Raw genomic sequence first — 22,451 nt, 5'->3', positions numbered from 1 at the left:
GGAGCAGAAAGTCAGCACAAATTTCTGTACGGATTTCTGTGCGCTTCTGTAACAAAAACCGCATGAGCAGAGCGGGCGCGATATCCGCCAGGTGCCTTCTGTTTTAAACTGCAGGCACCTGGGACTAATGTAATCGTAATGACCAAGAATAAAAATAATAGGTCAGTTTTAATGCATAGGAAACGGTGTTAAAAAAAAAATAATATAAAACTGTTGCAGAATTGTTTAGTTTTTTATAATTCCACCCCATTTGAAATTTGTTTCCGCTTCCCATTCACATTGTATGCAACTGTAAATGGCGCCATTAGAAAGCACATCTTGTTCTGCAAAAGACAAGCCCTGATACGGCTATGTGAATAAAAAATAACAGTATGCTTGATTCTTTTATTACCCAAATTGCTGTTTTATGCTAAATAGGGTCTCAGTGCACGATTTGGGAATACTTTTTATCCTTCTTTTTGCAACCCTTTAAGAATCTCCATTGGGCTGAGACTCCATGTACATTTTTGATGTGGTGACATCAACAAAATCACAGAAAATGACAGAATGTTGGAAATTAGTGAGTATCAGAAGTTGCAGTTGTCCAGTTCACTTAGCAAATGAAAGGTGAGGTGTGACAAGTTACAGTGGACATCGGGGTCACTCGTTGTTTGATACTAGATTGAGACACGGGGTCCATCCTTATAGACAGTGTGTATTAAAGAGTCCAACAACTGCTGGAATATTTATGTCATGTTTTCTTTTTACTTCAGACACAATCTTCAGTCTCCGCAGTCTTCACAGAGAACCTTCTCACGGACCACAGGAGAAAACATCAACAGGCATTACATATATTCTCAGTGTATAGTATATTCTTAAATAGCGTCTGTCAGCATGATCAACCCTATGAAACCAGGCATGTTGCCTGGTAGGGTTGATCATGCCATTAAAATGATACCTTAGTATCTTTGTATATAGCAGCATTCCTTAAATATCAGTTTTTTTTTATTATTATGCAAGTTCGCTCTTTCGACCAGAAGGGGGTGGCCAGAAGCCTTGGAGCTCCGCTTTTGAAATGCCCATCTCCTCTCTGATTGACAGGGCCTGACATCTTGCCTAGCCCAGGATTTTCGTGCCTGTGCTGTGACTCGGTTCTTGTGGACCTGATCTTCCTGAGCAGATTCCGACTGCACATGCACCGAGACACGTCAGTCCACCCTGAAGTGAAGGCGCCAGGTTCGGAGCCTTCACTTCCAGGTGAAGTCTTGCATCATTGGAGCACGCACTTTCTGGATCTGCACTGTTTGAGAAGTGGCAGCAGGAAAATATTGGAAAATAGCTGCTGCCATGAGTAGTGTCACTGTCATGTGACTTAGGGCTCATGTGTGACGGCCTTGCCTCTGTTGCGGTCCGCATGCACTACTTTTTTGCTGTGTAGAGGCACGGACAGAAAACCCACGGAAGCACTCTGTAGTGCTTTCATGGGATTCCAATCTGTCCCTCTGTCCCGATACCGCACCATATTTTCCGGCGTGTACATACAGTAAGTGTAATCTATATTGTCTATATAGAGGGTAAGTGTAGTCTATATAGTGGATGCATAGGGTAAATGTAGTCTATACAGTGGATGTATAGGGTAAGTGTAGTCTACATAGTATGCATATAGGTTAAGTATAGTCTACATAGTGTTAGTGTACTCTATATAGTGTGTACATAGGATAAGTGTAATCTATATAGTGTCTGTATATAGAGTAAGTGTAGTGTATATAGTGTTTATATAGGGGTAAGCAATTTATATCGTGTCTGCATATAGGCTAACTGTAGTGTATATAGTTTATGCATAGGTTAAGTCTATGTAGTATGTATCTACTGTAGCATAAATGTAGTATTTATGTTTTGTATATATGATAAGTGTAATCTTAATAACTAGTCTGTATATTAGGTATGTGTAGAGTATATAGTAAATGTATAGTGTGTATAGTGTTTGTACAGGGTGTTGTTTAATTTATATATTATCTGTATATTGGGTATGTGTAGTGTGTGTGTATATAGATATACATATATTTATATATTATGTGGGGTAAGTGTAATGTATATATTGTATGCCTATGATAAGTGTAATTTATATAGTTTCTTTATATGGGATAAGTTTAGTGCATATATTGTATGAATATGACATGTGTAGTCATTATAGTGTTACATGCGGTATGTGTAGTGTATATAGTGTGTGTGTGTATATAGGATAATTAATGTATAAAGCGCCTGTATATAAGGTAAGTGTAATCTATATTGTGTCTGTATATCAGGTAAGTGTAATTTATATTGTGTCTGTATATTGGGTAAGTGTAGTGTATTTCGTGTATGTATAAGGTAAATGTAGTGTATATAGATAATGTATAGGGTAAGCGTAGTCTATGTAGTATGTATTAGTATATAAACAGTAAGTGTACTCTATGTGTTGTGTTTATAGAATATGTCAGCTTTATAGTTAGTCTGTATATAGGGTAAGTGTATATAGTGTATGAATAAGGTGTAGTGTAATAGTGTGTATATAGGATAACTGTAGTGTATATCGCGTATGTGTGTAGGATAAGTGTAATCTATATAGTGTTTATATAGGGGTAAGCAATTTATATCGTGTCTGCATATAGGATAAATGTAGTGTATATAGTTTATGTATAGGTTAAGTCTATGTAGTATGTATCTACTGTAGCATAAATGTAGTATTTATGTTTTGTATATATGATAAGTGTAATCTTAATAACTAGTCTGTATATTAGGTATGTGTAGAGTATATAGTAAATGTATAGTGTGTATAGTGTTTGTACAGGGTGTTGTTTAATTTATATATTATCTGTATATTGGGTATGTGTAGTGTGTGTGCATATGGATATATATTTATATATTATGTGGGGTAAGTGTAATGTATATATTGTATGTGTAATTTATATAGTTTCTGTATATGGGGTAAGTTTAGTGTATATAGTGTATGTATATGACATGTGCACTCATTATAGTGTTACATGCGGTATGTGTAGTGTGTGTGTGTGTGTGTATATAGGATAACTAATGTATAAAGTGCCTGTATATAAGGTAAGTGTAGCATACATAGTGTATGTATAGTGCATATAGTGTGTGTATAGGGTAAGTGTAGTGTATACAGTTTATGTGTAAGGTAAGTGTAGTCTACATAGTGTTTACATGGGATAATCTATAGGTGTAATCTATATAGTGTGCTTTTAGGATAAGTGTAAGTTATTTAATGTCTGTAAAAAAGGTAAGTGTAGCGTATATAGTGTGAATATAGGATAAGTAATCTATATAGTGTCAGCATATAGGATTAATGTAGTGTATATAATATATGTATAGTGTAGTCTCTGTAGTGTGTATATAAGTGTAATCTTTATACTTAGTCTGTATATTGAGTATGTGTAGAGTATATAGTGGATATATTGTGTATATAGTGCTTGTATAGGGTAAGTGTCGTCAATATTTAGTGTATAAGGTATGTGTACAGTATATAGTGTATGTATAAGGCAAGTATAATGTATATAGTGTATAGTTAGGGTACATGTACTTTATGTAATGTATATATAGAGTAAGAATAGTCTAGTGTATATTTACGGTAAGTGTAGTCTATATAGTATGTATATCAGGTAAGTGTAATGTAGTATATATATATATACTGTGCATACACAGGGTAAGTGTAGTCTATATAGTGTATGTGAAAGGTAAGTGTAGTCTATATATAGGGTAAATGTATGCAGTGTGTATATAGGATCAGTGTAATTTATATAGTGTCTGCATATAGGTTAAGTGTAGTATCACACTTCCTGCGTGATATCCATAAAATGTTACACAGTAATAGGAGAAATGTTCTGTTCTAAATTTTACATTTTAGAAAAATAAAAGCTTGGCCTCCGCCACATAATGCACCAAAAACAAAAAAGCTTTTCCTCTGCAGTGACTGACTATACAAACATTGCATGGTGTACCAGTTGCAATCAATATTGTTATAACATTTCATGGGTTGAATTCTATTTCATATATTAAATTCACATCTGTTTTGTTAGCCCTTTTGCAGTGCTTAATCCCTCCTTGTTTAGGTGGGTCCCTACACTAACACGTTATACATATAACAGGATATATTGAGTGTAACTGGTGTTATCACTTGCAGTGTGCTTTTACATTATTTTGTATACAGTAGTCAGTTGTTATAGAGAAACGCCAATATACTGCTTATCAGTTTGGCTTTTCAAATTAATAGTGCAAATCAGTGTAAATCATGTTATTTAAAAAAAAATGAGTCTTAGGGTAGGGACCTATCTGAATGAGGTCGCCTTGACGTGGCAGATGGGCTCACACAATCTCATCCGATTGTGTGCTAAGAACCTCATATTTTTAAAAGTGTGGGTGACAAGAGTCTTCTGAGAGTTTTTGAGCTTCCATATGTTAAGGAATTAATCAGTTGTCCCTCTTGAAGCATAGATACGTTCATAGAGATAGATGGCATCATTTATTTTTATTAAGGCTACGCCATGAGTGGGCAGCACAGTGGCTCACTGGTTGGCACTGGTGCCTTGCAGTGCTGGGGTACTAGGTTCAAATCTGACCAATAACAACATCTGCATGGAGTTTGTATGTTCTCCCTGTGCTTGTGTGGGTTCCTTCAGGTACTCCAGTTTCCTCCTACACGCCAAAGACATACTGATAGGGAACTTAGCTTGTGAGCCCCATTAAGGACAGTTGATGCTAATGTCTGTAAAGAGCTGCGGTATATAGCAGCGCTATATAAGTGCATAAAGTAAATAAATAAATTAGGTCTGGACACCTTGGGAGACTTTTTGAGGACTATGGGTTTCTACTGTAAAATACCAGAAATGCATTTTCATTCAGACATAAGGTGCAGCAAATAATGACTGTTGGGCTCCACGTTTATGTGGCCCACGAAAAAGTAGTTTTCAAACCAGCACCTGGGTCTGAATACTTTTATATTTATATGTAATTAAAAAGTTAGCATAGCCACAGAGTTATTCAATAAAATGTATCTGTGTAGCGCCACCTGTTGTTTGCTTTGTTCTTATTTCTTTGACCTGCTCCCTGAGATGGCCGCACATGCTCAGTTTCAGCCTTCAACTGGCACTTCCTTTGAGCTGCCTTCTTGATATCAATCTAGCAGAGCATTGAATGGGGAGATCTCTGGATCCATGTGAGGCACAGGGCTGGTTCTAGCTTTGTTAGAAAGAGGTTGTCATGTACTATATGATGTCTGATTTGATTTTTTTACATTAGTCATGGATAACCCCTTTAAGGCTAAAACAGGATCAGTGTCTACCTGCTTCCACCTCAGAGGATCACACAAATGTGTTTACAGTCACTCCAATAACTGTAGAACGGTAGAACATGTCCTATTCTTGTCCGTTTTGTGGACAAGGATTGGAAATTTCTACAGAAGTAAAAAAATAAATAAATGGTGCCATGATTTCGGCTGGGATCCGACTTTTAGTGTATCCGCCATTTACAGAGAATAAAACACAACCGTGTACATGAGCCCTAATATGTATATTTACTCATATTCCTATGTAGACCTACAGCCTGTCCCCCTCATGCTGTGAGTAGAGACTTTATCTCTAGACCTTCATACATTTCAATGGGATTAAGTGACTTGCTTGTGTGAAGATTGGTGCTTACCTTATTAAACAATACCACAATGGCCCAGTTGACCCAACATCTGGTATTAGCATAATTGAATTGGATCAAAAAATAGATGTTCCTATCACCACACAGCCTCCCAGATACAGCGGAGCCGAAAGTCATCCTTTATCAAATACAGAAGGATCAGAGGAATATGGGATAGAACTCACACAATAAGATATATAATACACGCTACAAGATAGGCCGTCTATCTATAGCAGGTCTGATTCTACCTAACTGGTCAGAAAAAAAAAACACCAGTAAGCAAAAAAGTTAACGTTCAGTTTTAAAAGTTAAATAAAGTTTATATGTTCTGTTCTAAAGTTATTATAAAGTTAATAAAATGTATTGCGTTGCGGCCTGGTTTTTTCTTTTTTTTTACCTTCCAGGTGGACCAACCGATCGACTAGCTGCAGCACTGATGTGCATTCTGACAGAAGCATTGCGCTGCTGTCAGATTACACACAAGTCGGTGTATGCGGCGCTGCAAGACGAGATTTCTCCTCTGCAGTAATAGATACGTTTGCCGAGGCATATGAGCTGAGGAGGAGGCGGTGTTCCTATGCTTTGGCAAACACTTTGTATATAAAAAAAATATAAAAATCCCGGCAATGATTTATTCATCCACATCGGAGAAATCGGGTTTGCCAGGGCATACGAGCTAAGTGGGTATGGATGTTGGGCGGAGCTCCTATGTCCTGGCAGACGCCTTTCCCCTCCTTTTTTTTGTTGGCAGAGATTTATTTCATCCACATTGATCGATGCGAATGAAGAAATCTGTGCCGTTCATTTTTTTCTTTCAGCCCAGAGGCTAAACGGAAAAAAAAATCTCATTACCTGTATGCTCAATATAAGGAGAATAGCAGAAACTCCTAATGCTGGCCAATCATGTAATGATTGCGGAGACTCTCAAATGCCAGGGCAGTACAAACACCCCACAAATGACCCCATTTTGGAAAGAAGACACCCCAAGGTATTCGCTGAGGGGCATATTATGTCCATGAAAGATTGAAATTTTTGTCCCAAGTTAGCGGAAATTGAGACTTTGTGAGAAAAAACAAAAAAAAAGCAATTTCCGCTAACTTATGCCCCCCCCCAAAAAAATTCTATGAACTCGCCAGGCCCCTCATTGAATACCTTGGGGTATCTTCTTTCCAAAATGGGGTCACATGTGGGGTATTTATACTGCCCTGGCTTTTTAGGGGCCCTAAAGCGTGAGAAGAAGTCTGGGATCCAAATGTCTAAAAATGCCCTCCTAAAAGGAATTTGGGCACCTTTGCGCATCTAGGCTGCAAAAAAGTGTCACACATGTGGTATCGCCGTACTCAAGAGAAGTTGGTGAATGTGTTTTGGGGTTTCATTTTACATATACCCATGCTGGGTGAGATAAATATCTTGGTCAAATGCCAACTTTGTATAAAAAAAATGGGAAATGTTGTCTTTTGCCAAGATATTTCTCTCACCCAGCATGGGTATATGTAAAATGACACCTCAAAACACAGTCCCCAACGTCTCCTGAGTACAACGATACCACATGTGTGACACTTTTTTGCAGCCAAGGTGGGCAAAGGGGCACACATTCCAAAGAGCACCTTTCGGATTTCACCGGTCATTTTTTACAGATTTTGATTTCAAACTTCTTCTCACGCATATGGGCCCCTAAAATGCCAGGGTAGTATAACTACCCCACAAGTGACCCCATTTTGGAAAGAAGACACCCCCAAGGTATTCTGTGAGGGGCATGGCGCGTTCCTAGAATTTTTTATTTTTTGTCGCAAGTTAGTGGAATATGAGACTTTGTAAGGAAAAAAAAAAAAAATCATCATTTTCCGCTAACTTGTGACAAAAAATAAAAAGTTCTATGAACTCACTATGCCCATCAACGAATACCTTAGGGTGTCTACTTTCCAAAATGGGGTCATTTGTGGGGTGTTTGTACTGTCTGGGCATTGTAGAACCTCAGGAAACACGACAGGTGCTCAGAAAGTCAGAGCTGCTTCAAAAAGCGGAAATTCACATTATTAAACCATAGCTTGTAAACGCTATAACTTTTACCAAACATTTTTTTTTATCAAAGACATGTAGCACAATAAATTTAGCGAAAAATTTATATATGGATGTCGTTTTTTTTTTGCAAAATTTTACAACTGAAAGTGAAAAATGTCATTTTTTTGCAAATAAATCTTTAAATTTCGATTAATAACAAAAAAAGTAAAAATGTCAGCAGCAATGAAATACCACCAAATGAAAGCTCTATTAGTGAGAAGAAAAGGAGGTAAAATTCATTTGGGTGGTAAGTTGCATGACCGAGCAATAAACGGTGAAAGTAGTGTAGTGCAGAAGTGTAAAAAGTGGCCTGGTCATTAAGGATGTTTCAGCTAGGGGGGTTGAAGTGGTTAAAATTAAGTTTTACTGAATCTTTTCCGATAAAACTATATATCAATCTACTCAGCTCCTCCTGCTGTATAACAAGATGCCTTCAGCTGAAACACCATTTTCAACGTGACAGATTCCCTCTAAGGGAAGGGGTACACTGGTGGATTTCTTGCAACTTGCGCTGCAGTTCCATACATTTCTATAGGATCACCGCTACTCTGCAATCCTGGCCACAATCAGTGTTGTTGTATAGCTGTCCCATAAAATCAGCTGACCCAAAGGTCTTTCACCCCAACATTATTGAACAGGGAGAATACACCATAGTTAGCGTAGTGGTAGGACCCTTGCCATGCTGAGAGACCGTGACGTGGTGCATGATGGGCTCCGATGTGTTCCTGACAGGAATATATTGGCAAAAGTCTCAGCTTTTAATATCTGCTTGTATGACTAGCTAGTATAGTCAGTGGCATATCCGTTTGGTGCAATTTTTTTTTCTGTGATTTATATAATTATATTTTCATCCGCACAATGCTCCGTTTTGTGTAGGATGCCTTTGTGGTGCATGTGGACCGCGCCGGCATCCTCCATTGTACGCATTTTTTCCTGGGGATAGTCGTTTGCTGCGGTCCACATGTGGTGGGACTGCTCCCCCAATGAGAAACATGCTACAGTGTTTGAGGTTTGAGCAGTTCCACTATATTTCTGTGATTTTGAGAATACAGTTGGTAAGCAGATGTTAGTTCTAAGCCTAATTCATATGTCAGTGAATCACAAATGTATACTGTCCATGGTCTCCTCGGGCGGCACAAATACTCGTTGACTTTAATGTGTATCAGTGGTTTTCCATGGACCATGGGTCTGAGGTGACACCACAGAAGCATGCCTTATTCATGTCTGTGATTATGGATCCCTCATGCACATTATAATCTATGGGTCAGTGAAAATCACACACCTCACACATCACATATGCAGTCAGTGTTTGATCTGCCGTTTTCACGGACCATTGGTAGGAGATGCTCTGAAAATAAATTTTCAGCTTCGCGGACATCTTCCTGGATAAATTACTGACCATCTTGTCACAGGGGACTTGGATGTATGGTTGAGGCCTAACCTCAGTGTTGTTTGCAACACACTATAGTGCAGTATATAAATATATATAATATATACAGTACAGACCAAAAGTTTGGACACCCCTTCTCATTCAAAGAGTTTTCTTTATTTTCATGACTATGAAAATTGTAGATTCACACTGAAGGCATCAAAACTATAAATTAACACATGTGGAATTATATACATAACAAAAAAGTGTGAAACAACTGAAAATATGTCATATTGTAGGTTCTTCAAAGTAGCCACCTTTTGCTTTGTTTACTGCGTTGCACACTCTTGGCATTCTCTTGATGAGCTTCAAGAGGTAGTCACCTGAAATGGTTTTCACTTCACAGGTGTGCCCTGTCAGGTTTAATAAGTGGGATTTCTTGCCTTATAAATGGGGTTGGGACCACCAGTTGCATTGTGGAGAAGTCAGGTGAATAGACTGTTAGAATTTGTATTATGGCAAGAAAAAAGCAGCTAAGTAAAGAAAAACGAGTGGCCATCATTACTTTAAGAAATGAAGGTCAGTCAGTCCGAAAAATTGCGAAAACTTTGAAAGTGTCCCCAAGTGCAGTCACAAAAACCATCAAGCGCTACAAAGAAACGGGCTCACATGCGGACCGCCCCAGGAAAGGAAGACCAAGAGTCACCTCTGCTGTGGAGGATAAGTTCATCTGAGTCACCAGCCTCAGAAATCGCAGGTTAACAGCAGCTCAGATTAGAAACCAGGTCAATACCACACAGAGTTCTAGCAGCAGACACATCTCTAGAACAACTGTTAAGAGGAGACTGTGTGAATCAGGCCTTCATGGTAGAATATCTGCTAGGAAACCACTGCTAAGGACAGACAACAAGCAGAAGAGACTTGTTTGGGCTAAAGAACACAAGGAATGGACATTAGACCAGTGGAAATCTGTGCTTTGGTCTGATGAGTCCAAATTTGAGATCTTTGGTTCCAACCACCGTGTCTTTGTGCGACGCAGAAAAGGTGAACGGATGGACTCTACATGCCTGGTTCCCACCGTGAAGCATGGTGGATGAGGTGTGATGGTGTGGGGGTGCTTTGCTGGTGACACTGTTGGGGATTTATTCAAAATTGAAGGCATACTGAACCAGCATGGCTACCACAGCATCTTGCAGCGGCATGCTATTCCATCCGGTTTGCATTTAGTTGGACCATCATTTATTTTTCAACAGGACAATGACCCCAAACACACCTCCAGGCTGTGTAAGGGCTATTTGACCATGAAGGAGAGTAATGGGGTGCTGCGCCAGATGACCTGGCCTCCACAGTCAGCGGACCTGAACCCAATCGAGATGGTTTGGGGTGATCTGGACCGCAGAGTGAAGGCAAAAGGGCCAACAAGTGCTAAGCATCTCTAGGAACTCCTTCAAGACTGTTGGAAGACCATTTAAGGTGACTACCTCTTGAAGCTCATCAAGAGAATGCCAAGAGTGTGCAAAGCAGTAATCAAAGCAAAAGGTGGCTACTTTGAAGAACCTACAATATGACATATTTTCAGTTGTTTCACACTTTTTTGTTATGTATATAATTCCACATGTGTTAATTCATAGTTTTGATGCCTTCAGTGTGAATCTCCAATTTTCATAGTCATGAAAATAAAGAAAACTCTTTGAATGAGGTGTGTCCAAACTTTTGGTCTGTACTGTATATATATATATTATATATTATATTTATATACACACACAAATACAGTATATATATATATATATAATATATAGTAAAGAAAAAAAGTCCAGTGGGAGCACCAACCAGAGTGCGGGTGCACGGTCCAACACAGGGCAGCGGCAAACCCCAAAATTGTACAAAGCGAAGAAGTAGGACTGCACTCCAATTGTGGTAAAAATAGCAGTGGTTTATTCACCCATAATATGGCAGGTCTTGCGACGTTTCGGCTCACAAGAGCCTTCCTCAAGCTTGAGGAAGGCTCTTGTGAGCCGAAACGTCGCAAGACCTGCCATATTATGGGTGAATAAACCACTGCTATTTTTACCACAATTGGAGTGCAGTCCTACTTCTTCGCTTTATATAATATATATATATATATATATATATATATATACTAGCTGAAAGACCTGGCATGTTTGTGTTTGTCCTTTAAAGATATCAACACTATCTGCTAGAACAGTGACATCTACAGCATCCCACCCCCTTAACAGTGACCTCCACAGCCCCTACCCCTTAACACTGACCCCCTGCTCACAGTGCCCCGTCCCTTAAAATTGGACCTCCACAGCAGCCCACCCCCTTAACTTTGATCTTTACACCAGACTTCCCCTTTAATAGTGAGTTTCACAGCACACCACCCCCTTGACAGTGACCTCCACAGGGGCCCACCCCCTTAACAGTGGCCTTTACAGCAATCTGCCTTTTAACACTGAAATGATAGTGGGCCATCCCCTTAACTGTGACCTCCACAGCAACCTGCTCCCTTAACAGTAACATCCACAGTGCCTTCCCCTTTAACAGTGACCTCCACAGCAGCCACCTCTTTATTAGTGACCTCCCCGCCTTGTTAACAGTGATTTCCACAATAACCCACCCCCTTAACAGTGACCACCACAGAGCTCCGTTCCCTTAAAATGTGACCTCCATAACACCCGCCCCCTTAACAGTGACTTCTACAGCACCCCGCCCCTTAACACTGACCTCCATAGCGGACCGTCCCCTTAACTGTGACCTCCACAGCAGCCTGCCCCTAGGGTGGCCAGAGGTCCAGTTTTAGGCCGACAGTCCAGCTTTCAGATTCCCTGTTCTCCGTCTGGCACAGGGCCTGGACGGACACAAGGATGTCCTTTTGAACAGCTCACTCTCAGACAGCACAGTGTGAGCTGCAGGAAGAAAGTCCCCATCCCTCCCACCCCTGCAGCTGACAGAAGTTGATTTTTAATCATAGATAGAACACATGCTGAGGAGTGGGATGGGGCGTGGCCTAACCAGATCAGGGTGTGGCTTAGCAGGACCTAGAAGTTTATTTTTAACCCCTTCAAGACCAAGCCAGTTTTTACCTTCAGGACGAAGCCACATTTTGCAAATCTGACATGTGTGACTTTATGTGGTAATAACTTTGGAACACTTTTACTTATCCAAGCCATTCTGAGATTGTTTTCCCGTGACACATTGTACTTCATGTTAGTGATAAATTCGAGTCAATATGTTTTACCTTTATTTATAAAAAAAATCCAAAATGTACGGAAATTTTGGAAAAATTTGCAATTTTCTAAATTAGAATTTCTCTGGTTTTCTGGCAGATAGTGGTACCTCACAAAATAGTTATTACTTTACATTTAGCATATGTCTACTTGCATCATTTTGTAAATGATATTTAATTTTTTTAGGCCATTTCCAAAACCAACTTTTTAAGGACCAGTTCAGGTCCGAAGTCACTTAGTGGGACTTATATAATAAAAATCACCCAAAAATGACCCCATTTTAGAAACGACACCCCTCAAGTTATTCAAAACAGATTTTACAAACGTTGGTAACCCTTTAAGTGTTCCACCAGAATTAATGGAAAATGGAGATGAATTTTTATAATTTCCCTTTTTTTGCTGATTTTTCCATTTAGATCCATTTTCCCTGCAACCCAACATGGGTTAACAGCAAAATAAACCTCAATATTTGTTACCCTGATTCTTACGTTTACAGAAACACCCCATGTGCGGTGTCATACAGTGCTATATGGGTGCACAGCGGGGCTCAGAATGGGAGAAACACTGTGTGGCTTTTGGAAGGCAGATTTCGCTGGAATAATTTTCAGGCACCATGTCGCATTTAAAGACACCCTGAGGCACCCCAACAGTGAGGGGGAAAAAAAAAGTTACCACATTATGGAAAATACACCCCCCAAGGAATTTTTCAAGGGGTGCACTGAGCACTTTGGCCCAATAGCCGTTTCATAGAATTTAGAAAGACTTGGAAGTGAAAATGAAAAATTTCATATTTTACAAGAATATCTCGCTTTAGGCCCAAATTAACAAGGGGTATCAGGAGAAAATGCACCCCATAATCTGTTACCCATTTTCTCCTGAATACGTCAACGCCCCATATGTGGTTATAAAGTGCTGTATAAGCACACAGCGGGGCTCAGAATGGGAGGAACACCGTGTGGCTTTTGGAAGGCAGATTTCGCTGGAATAATTTTCAGGCACCATGTCTCATTTGAAGACACCCTGAGGTACCCCAACAGTGAAAAACGCAAAAACGAGGCTTTAGGGGTGCCAATAAAAAGAAAATTGACCGGCGCCGCTGGTGTAGTGGTATCATGCAAGATTCCCATTCTTGTATTAGAGGAATCCAGTGTATCTAGATGGTACCAACGCTCCCACTCTCCAGGGGGTCATGGCAAACCACCCTGGCGGAGACCTCAATTAAGATCCTTCACAGGACTTATCTGGTGCCAGCCAAATTACATCACTTCTACCCAGAGGTCCCTTCTACTTGTTTCCGGGGTTGTGGAGAGGAGGGTACGATGTTTCATACCTGGTGGACATGTCCCATAGCCTCCAGGTTGTGGGGTCGCATTAATGATCTGCTCTCATCCCTGTTGGGACGCGCCCTCCCCCCTACACCCTCGGTCTTTCTTCTTGGTGACAAGCCATCACAATTACCAAACGCTAAATTTAAATTGACCCAGTATATTTTGCTTGCTGCTAGAATATATATTGCTTCCCAGTGGTGTTCCCTATCATTGAATTACCAGGCGGTGCTTGATAGGATCAACAAGATTTATCAATTTGAGCTGCTGTCAGCTATCCGTGCAGATTCATTTACCTTATTTGAGGGAGTCTGTGAACCTTGGTCATCCTCCCCCATTCTGCTAATCTTTCTCTCTACCCAGAACTTTGATAGGATTCAGTATGTTTTATATGCAACTGGGGGGTAGATGGGATTGTGGGTCTTCTCCTCACCGTACACCACCTGAGATTAAGCCCGATAGATACATCACTGCATGATTGCTACCCTGACTTTATGTTATTCTTTTCTTATTATTTTTGTGTATTTTATTTCTGTCTCTATGTCTCTTATTTTAATTGTTTGGATTGATCATTTGACTGGACAATTTGTCCTTTATTTTGTGCACGATGTGCTCCATACTTTACTATTGTGTAAAACTTCAATAAATACTTTTGAAACATAAAAAGAAAATGGAAGAAATGCCTCATTTAAAAAAATGACACCTTTCAATGTATTCATCTAGGGGTATAATGGGAATTTTTATAATATATTTTTTTGGGGGGGGGGGGGGGGGGATTGTTGGACTGCCAAATGGAAAAATGCTAAACTGGAAATGTCTTCCCATAGATTAATTAAGAAATTAATGAAATTGACTTAATGGATATCAGTGGAGGATTGATAAACTTGAAAGCACTCTCCAATGCAGAGGCCCGGTTTAGAGGGGCAGGTCTGACAATAGTGAGTGGTGTCATTCCTAATCCCTTTAACCGAGCAAACTCGACACCTTTTTTGGGGTCGCCTTTTTTTTCTGTGGGGGAAGTACTCCAGGGAAATGCTGCCCATGTATTATTCTTGAGACCCCAGAATCACTGCTGGCTGAAAAACTGCCCTCTTCTTCCTGAACACCAAAAATATATATTTTTTTATTATTTTTCCCTAAAATTCCAAGAAGGTCCCCCGTGACCAGCTATTCTGTGGATGACAAAGGCATTATGTAGTGACACTTGAGTTAGGTACACAGCAAATTTTTTGTACCACATCTTAGATTTTCTTAAGGCACTGTAGGGCTGTAGTACCTGGTCTGAAAGATCCACTCCACCCATGAACTTGTTGTAATTCTGGAGACACACAGGCTTGATGTTCTGCTCTGTGGTTTCTCGGACTGGGACTGGGGAGGGCTGATCTGCATACAGGGAGTGCAGAATTATTAGGCAAGTTGTATTTTTGAGGATTAATTTTATTATTGAACAACAACCATGTTCTCAATGAACCCAAAAAACTCATTAATATCAAAGCTGAATATTTTTTGGAAGTAGTTTTTAGTTTGTTTTTAGTTTTAGCTATTTTAGGGGGATATCTGTGTGTGCAGGTGACTATTACTGTACATAATTATTAGGCAACTTAACAAAAAACAAATATATACCCATTTCAATTATTTATTTTTACCAGTGAAACCAATATAACATCTCAACATTCACAAATATACATTTCTGACATTCAAAAACAAAACAAAACCAAATCAGTGACCAATATAGCCACCTTTCTTTGCAAGGACACTCAAAAGCCTGCCATGCATGGATTCTGTCAGTGTTTTGATCTGTTCACCATCAACATTGCGTGCAGCAGCAACCACAGCCTCCCAGACACTGTTCAGAGAGGTGTACTGTTTTCCCTCCTTGTAAATCTCACATTTGATGATGGACCACAGGTTCTCAATGGGGTTCAGATCAGGTGAACAAGGAGGCCATGTCATTAGATTTTCTTCTTTTATACCCTTTCTTGCCAGCCACGTTGTGGAGTACTTGGACGCGTGTGATGGAGCATTGTCCTGCATGAAAATCATGTTTTTCTTACCTTGCAGACTTCTTCCTGTACCACTGCTTGAAGAAGGTGTCTCCCAGAAACTGGCAGTAGGACTGGGAGTTGAGCTTGACGCCATCCTCAACCCAAAAAGGCCCCACAAGCTCATCTTTGATGATACCAGCCCAAACCAGTACTCCACCTCCACCTTGCTGGCGTCTGAGTCGGACTGGAGCTCTCTGCCCTTTACCAATCTAGCCATCTGGCCCATCAAGACTCACTCTCATTTCATCAGTCCATAAAACCTTAGAGATATTTCTTGGCCCAGTCTTGACGTTTCAGCTTGTGTGTCTTGTTCAGTGGTGGTCGTCTTTCAGCCTTTCTTACCTTGGCCATGTCTCTGAGTATTGCACACCTTGTGCTTTTGGGCACTCCAGTGATGTTGCAGCTCTGAAATATGGCCAAACTGGTGGCAAGTGGCATCTTGGCAGCTGCACGCTTGACTTTTCTCAGTTCATGGGCAGTTATTTTGCGCCTTGGTTTTTCCACACGCTTCTTGCGACCCTGTTGACTATTTTGAATGAAACGCTTGATTGTTCGATGATCACGCTTCAGAAGCTTTGCAATTTTAAGAGTGCTGCATCCCTCTGCAAGATATCTCACTATTTTTGACTTTTCTGAGCCTGTCAAGTCCTTCTTTTGACCCATTTTGCCAAAGGAAAGGAAGTTGCCTAATAATTATGCACACCTGATATAGGGTGTTGATGTCATTAGACCACATCCCTTCTCATTACAGAGATGCACATCACCTAATATGCTTAATTGGTAGTAGGCTTTCGAGCCTATACAGCTTGGAGTAAAACAACATGCATAAAGAGGATGATGTGGTCAAAATACTCATTTGCCTAATAATTCTGCACGTAGTGTAGATGGTAGTTAACACAAGAACATCCCGTTTGTCCTTGTATTTTAGCAGCATCAAATTTTCTGAGCAAACAGCCCTGCTTTCCCCACGACGCACTGTGTGGTCTATAAAGGATTTAGGGAGCCCTTTTTTATTTCTTCTAATTGTGCCACATGTACCTATGCCTCTGGCAGCAAGGCACTTCAGGAGAGGGACACTATTGTGAAAGTTGTCCAAATATAGATGGTATCTGTGGTCCAGCAGGGGGTGGACTAAATCCCATACTATCTTCCCACTTATACCCGGGGGACAATCGGGTGGCTCAATTTTTTAATCTTTTCCCTCGTAAATACGAAAGCGCAATGTATACCCGGATACACTTTCACAGGCCTTATACAACTTCACGCCATACCTAGCCCTTTTATTGGGTAGGTACTGGCGGAAATGTAATCTGCCTTTGAAGTGGACCAATGATTCATCCACTGAGAGGCATTTTTGGGGGGTATATACTTGACCAAATTTGGAATTATAGTGGTCCACCACTGGCCTAATTTTAAAGAGTCTGTCATAACTGGGGTTGCTTGGGGGTGGGCATTCATTATTATTGCTAAAGTGTAGAAATCTTAGAAGGATGGCAAATGGCAAGACAGTGAAGAGGGGTGTGATATAAAATATCTTTGTTCCAATACGAATGTATTATTATTATTTTTTTATAATGCCCATGGTTAGGAGAAGTCCCCAAAACCTTAGCATTTCAGCCATGTTAGTAGAGGTCCATTTGTGGGGCCTTGAAACATAACTGTCTGTATTTGTTTGTTCCACCATCAAGTTAATTAGGTCGTCAGTGAAGAATAATTGGAAAAAATTTATTTCACTAAAACCTGTGGTATCTACATTGATGCCTGGAGTGGCTGTAAATTCAGGCACCTGGGGAATATAGTTATCTGCAAGGGTCCATGAAGAGTCACTTGTATGGGGCTGCGACTGGGCACTACCCCTAGGACGCCTACGAGGGGGTCATCATTAGATGGATCATCTTAGGAAGATGAAACTAAAAATGTCACTTCACCTCCACTGTTGGAGTCCGTGTCCTCAAAACGCATAGCATATGCTTCTTCGGCAGTAAAAACCCGTTTAGTCATTTTAAACTGTAAACGAACGTAGATTAAAAAAAATAAAAAATAGAACAGGAAACTAAAATACTGTATGTCCTTTAGGATAGAATAAAAACTCCCTGAGTCACTTGGCAGTTTTTGACAGGTGTCACAGGTAGCACAAATGGCTGGCGATGAGCCAGGGGTCTAGTATGGGGCACAGAGTAGTGCCAATATCCTTACTGGGGCAGAAAAGGGGATAATTAATTTATTATTTTACAGTTATAGGTGGCACAAATCCACATGGGGCATAAGAGACTTATATTTTACAGAATCGTGCCACTCAAGCACAGGACACGAGTATGTACACAAAGGAGGATGGTACACGTAGTGACAGGGTTATTTTTTTTCATTTTTTATGTAACTTGGGAGTGTGACAGGTGTCTTGACAGACAGACAGGCTGGTGTGACAGGTGTCTTGATGGACGGACAGACTGGAGTGACAAGTGTCTTGACGGACGGACAGGCTGGAGTGACAGGTGTCTTGATGGACTGACAGGTGTCTTGACGGACGGACAGGCTGGAGTGACAAGTGTCTTGACGGACGGACAGGTGTCTTGATGGATGAACAGGCTGGAGTGACAAGTGTCTTGATGGATGGACAGGCTGGAGTGACAAGTGTCTTGACAGACAGACAGGTGTCTTGACGGACAGGCTGGAGTGACAGGTGTCTTGACGGACAGACAGGCTGAACTGACAGGTGTCTTGATGGACGGGCAGGCTGGAGTGACAGGTGTCTTGATGGACGGACAGACTGGAGTGACAAGTGTCTTGACGGACAGCCAGGCTGGACTGACAGGTGTCTTGATGGACGGGCAGGCTGGAGTGACAAGTGTCTTGACGGACAGACAGGCTGGACTGACAGGTGTCTTGATGGACAGGCTGGAGTGACAGGTGTCTTGACGGACAGACAGGCTGAACTGACAGGTGTCTTGATGGACGGGCAGGCTGGAGTGACAGGTGTCTTGATGGACGGACAGACTGGAGTGACAAGTGTCTTGACGGACAGCCAGGCTGGACTGACAGGTGTCTTGATGGACGGGCAGGCTGGAGTGACAAGTGTCTTGACGGACAGACAGGCTGGACTGACAGGTGTCTTGATGGACAGGCTGGAGTGACAGGTGTCTTGATGGACGGACAGGCTGAACTGACAGGTGTCTTGATGGACGGGCAGGCTGGAGTGACAGGTGTCTTGATGGACGGACAGACTGGAGTGACAAGTGTCTTGACGGACAGCCAGGCTGGACTGACAGGTGTCTTGATGGACGGGCAGGCTGGAGTGACAGGTGTCTTGACAGACAGGCTGGACTGACAGGTGTCTTGATGGACGGGCAGGCTGGAGTGACAGGTGTCTTGATGGACGGACAGACTAAAGTGCCAGGTGTCTTGACGGACGGACAGGCTGGAGTGACAGGTGTCTTGATGGATGGACAGGCTGGAGTGACAAGTGTCTTGACGGACGGACAGGCTGGACTGACAGGTGTCTTGATGGACGGGCAGGCTGGAGTGACAGGAGTCTTGATGGACGGACAGACTGGAGTGACAAGTGTCTTGATGGACAGACAGGCTGGACTGACAGGTGTCTTGACGGACGGGCAGGCTGGAGTCACAGGTGTCTTGATGGACGGACAAACTGGAATTACAGGTGTCTTGATGGACGGACAGGCTGGAGTGACAGGCGTCTTGTCTGGATGAGGTGATGATGACAGGACTGATCTGTCACTGACTGGGGCAAATCAGGCACAGAAGAGTGGCAAATCGGCACTTAAGTGGTTAATTAGGGGTTAATTATGTATGAGGCAGGGGATAAGGCACAGAACTGATGACAGATGACAGGCTGTTGATGAGGCCCAGAACTGATCTGTGTCACTGATTGGGGCACAGAAGAAGCTTTTCTGCACACAAGGGGTTAATTCGCTCTGGTAAGTATTACTGTACTGCAGCTTTTCACACTATCTCCTTCTCTGACAGGACAGGAATTAGGACGATCAGAGAAGGAGAAGCACATAGTCTTGCCAAGACCTTTTGAAGAGGACAAATTGCATTTTGGGCTGTGTCATCACAGGTGACGAAACATGGATCAACCACTATGACCCTAAAACGAAATGGCAAAGTGCACTATGGAAGACTGACAATCATCCCTGACCACAAAGGTTCCACCAGTTCAAATCTAAAGTCAAAACAGTGTTGGTAATTTTCTTTGCCATTGGAGGGATTGTTCACTATGAATTTTTACCAAACAGTCAACAAGGTGTTCTATTTGGAAGTGCTGACAAGGTTGTGTGAAAAAGGAAGATGAAAACTAGCCGAATTTTTCACAAGCAACTTGTGGATTCTGCACCAAGACAACACACCCACGTTGATGTTGTCCAAGGTTAGGAAAGGATGGCTGCTTTTAAAAATAAAATAAAAAATGTGTGGTATAACAACTCACCTCATTCATTTCAATTGAACAGAGCTGCAATACCAGACACAACCTGTAGACAGATGAGGTGCTTTTTTCAGAAGAAAGGTAGGCAGAGGTTACAAGGTTACAAACATGTGCTAATGAGGTAGGGAGCTCTTTCATTTACCCATGTTTAAACCAGTGCTCTAAGCTAGGATTTAGGCCAGGGCGCAGTCTCTTTAAATAATTGTGGACTGGAAGGCACATGCAGATAGGGTCAATATTTTTTTATTAATATGCAGGAAATAAAATCAGAAAATGCTGAAAGTTCCTCTTTGTTACAACGGCAATCGGTATGGTGTACCTAATAAGTGACATAGGGATAATCAGTAAGATAAATAGTGACAAGGTATAATATAAATGATAAAAAAAAAGCAGAAAGATTTGATTATGACTTACAAAAGTACCGTAATTATATATGCAAAGCAGGCAGTAACGAGGAGGCTGGAAAGGAGGATAATTAATGGACTAGTAAATTACATTACACAATTGAAGCATTGGGTTAGTGTGATATGTCTGCAGACCCCCGGATGAAGGAAATATATAGGCATCTTCTGATGCTACTATCCCCTTTGAGACTATTACTCAGCATAGTTACACTGATCTCTTTGGCTGAAGAGATGGTGTCATTATTGCCCTTCCTAATTTACTTGTGTTGTATAGTATACTTTTTTCCCTCCCCTCCTAACATTCCCTCTCTCGTGTAGTGCGTTTAATGTTAGCTTTAGGCGCAAAAAGGGAATCTACATTTGCTTCCTTCGGTAGACGCACTTCAAAGCGGGTCACATCCCCTCTCTGCCCGGGGCTTACTTCCAATCTTGGTATCATAGCCCATATGTTAAAGCGTCTCGCGGCGTGGGGGTGGTGGTCACCAGGCATGTACCTGCAGCGTCCCACTAGTGTACGTGGACACTGCAAAAGCTTATTGTATCACGTTATATCATGATGTAGTTCATCCTTATATGAAATACCTATTACCAGGCTGTCAGGTGCATTACATACATTCCACCACTAGATGGGGATAACACCACAGTATATATTGGTCAGGTCAGGGCTAGTTGGGGGAGTTGGTAAAATTTAGGAGTCGGAGTCAGAGTGTGGAGGAAGAAGGAGATGGAGTGAGAGGCTAGGTGGAAGGAGAGCTCCCCTCTCCTCTCAGCTCTCTCTTGGGCTTCACGGCCCAGAGGAGCCAACTTATCTCAGTGCCAAGCCAGCAGGTAGGCAGAGTCTGTATTCTACCATTCACTCTTCCGGAGTAGCAAGTGAATTTTGTCAAGTTTATTGTGAAAAAGACAAAGGAAGGTCAAAGCCATTATTCTAGGCTCTAGGCGCCTTTGTATCTAGGTGAAGGATTTATTAGCTTCCGGGGCCAGGGGACAACTAGATGGCCGTCCCTAACTTAGGATACGTGCTGGGAAGACAGACAAGACAAATAACGGAACGTGAACGGACCGGGTCAATACCTAGAGAGCTATGCAGTACTAAGGAATGAGCAGAGAATAGTCAGGAAAAGCCGAGGTCAAATACCAGGAGAGAAACGAAGTACAACAGGAGTCCGCAAAGAATCGTTAGGTGGAAGACGGGGTTAGGATACCAGGAGAGATGCGCAGTACAGGAGAAGCAGGCAAAGGATCGTCAGAGAACAGGATCAGGTAGTATTCAGTAGTCCAACAAATAGTCAGGAACCTGTATTTATAGTGGGGTCTGAGGGTCATGTGACGTGGCCAGCGTCACATGACCGACAGACAGACAAGTCGAGCACCGAGTAATCAGCTCGGCGCTCAAGGCAGACCTAGGAGCAGGGAGCCTCCCAGCTAGCAAAGCCGCCCTGGGAACAAGGCCAAATACAGAAGCTAAGCAGCAGGTTTGCGGCTGATGGAAGACTGAGTGCGCCTTTGGCGCCCCGTGACAGCTAGGAAGACAGGCTAGCCATTAGTTCTCTTGGGTATTGATGCAGAGAAGGCCTTTGACAGGGTCAATTGGGACGTTCTGCAGAAGGCATTGCTGCGGTATGAAATACTGGATCAGTTTCAGCAGGCGATCATGTCCTTATACAGCGAACCGAGCGCCAAGGTCAGAGTTAATGGGATTTTATCTAATCCTTTTCCCATTAAGAATGGCACAAGGCAGGGGTGCCCCTTATCCCTCCACTCTATAAATCCTCGTCATGGAAACTTTACTCCAGGCCATCAAAGACCACCCAAAAGTCTGGGGGTTCAAGTTAAAAATAGGAAATCTATGGACACAAATGTAGCCTTCGTAGATGATCTTCTCATGATGGTAACACAACCTGTTGAGGCCTTT

The sequence above is a fragment of the Bufo gargarizans genome, chromosome 2, assembly GCF_014858855.1.
Source record: "Bufo gargarizans isolate SCDJY-AF-19 chromosome 2, ASM1485885v1, whole genome shotgun sequence".
Taxonomy (NCBI): domain Eukaryota; kingdom Metazoa; phylum Chordata; class Amphibia; order Anura; family Bufonidae; genus Bufo; species Bufo gargarizans.
Note: the sequence above shows the minus strand (reverse complement) of the source record.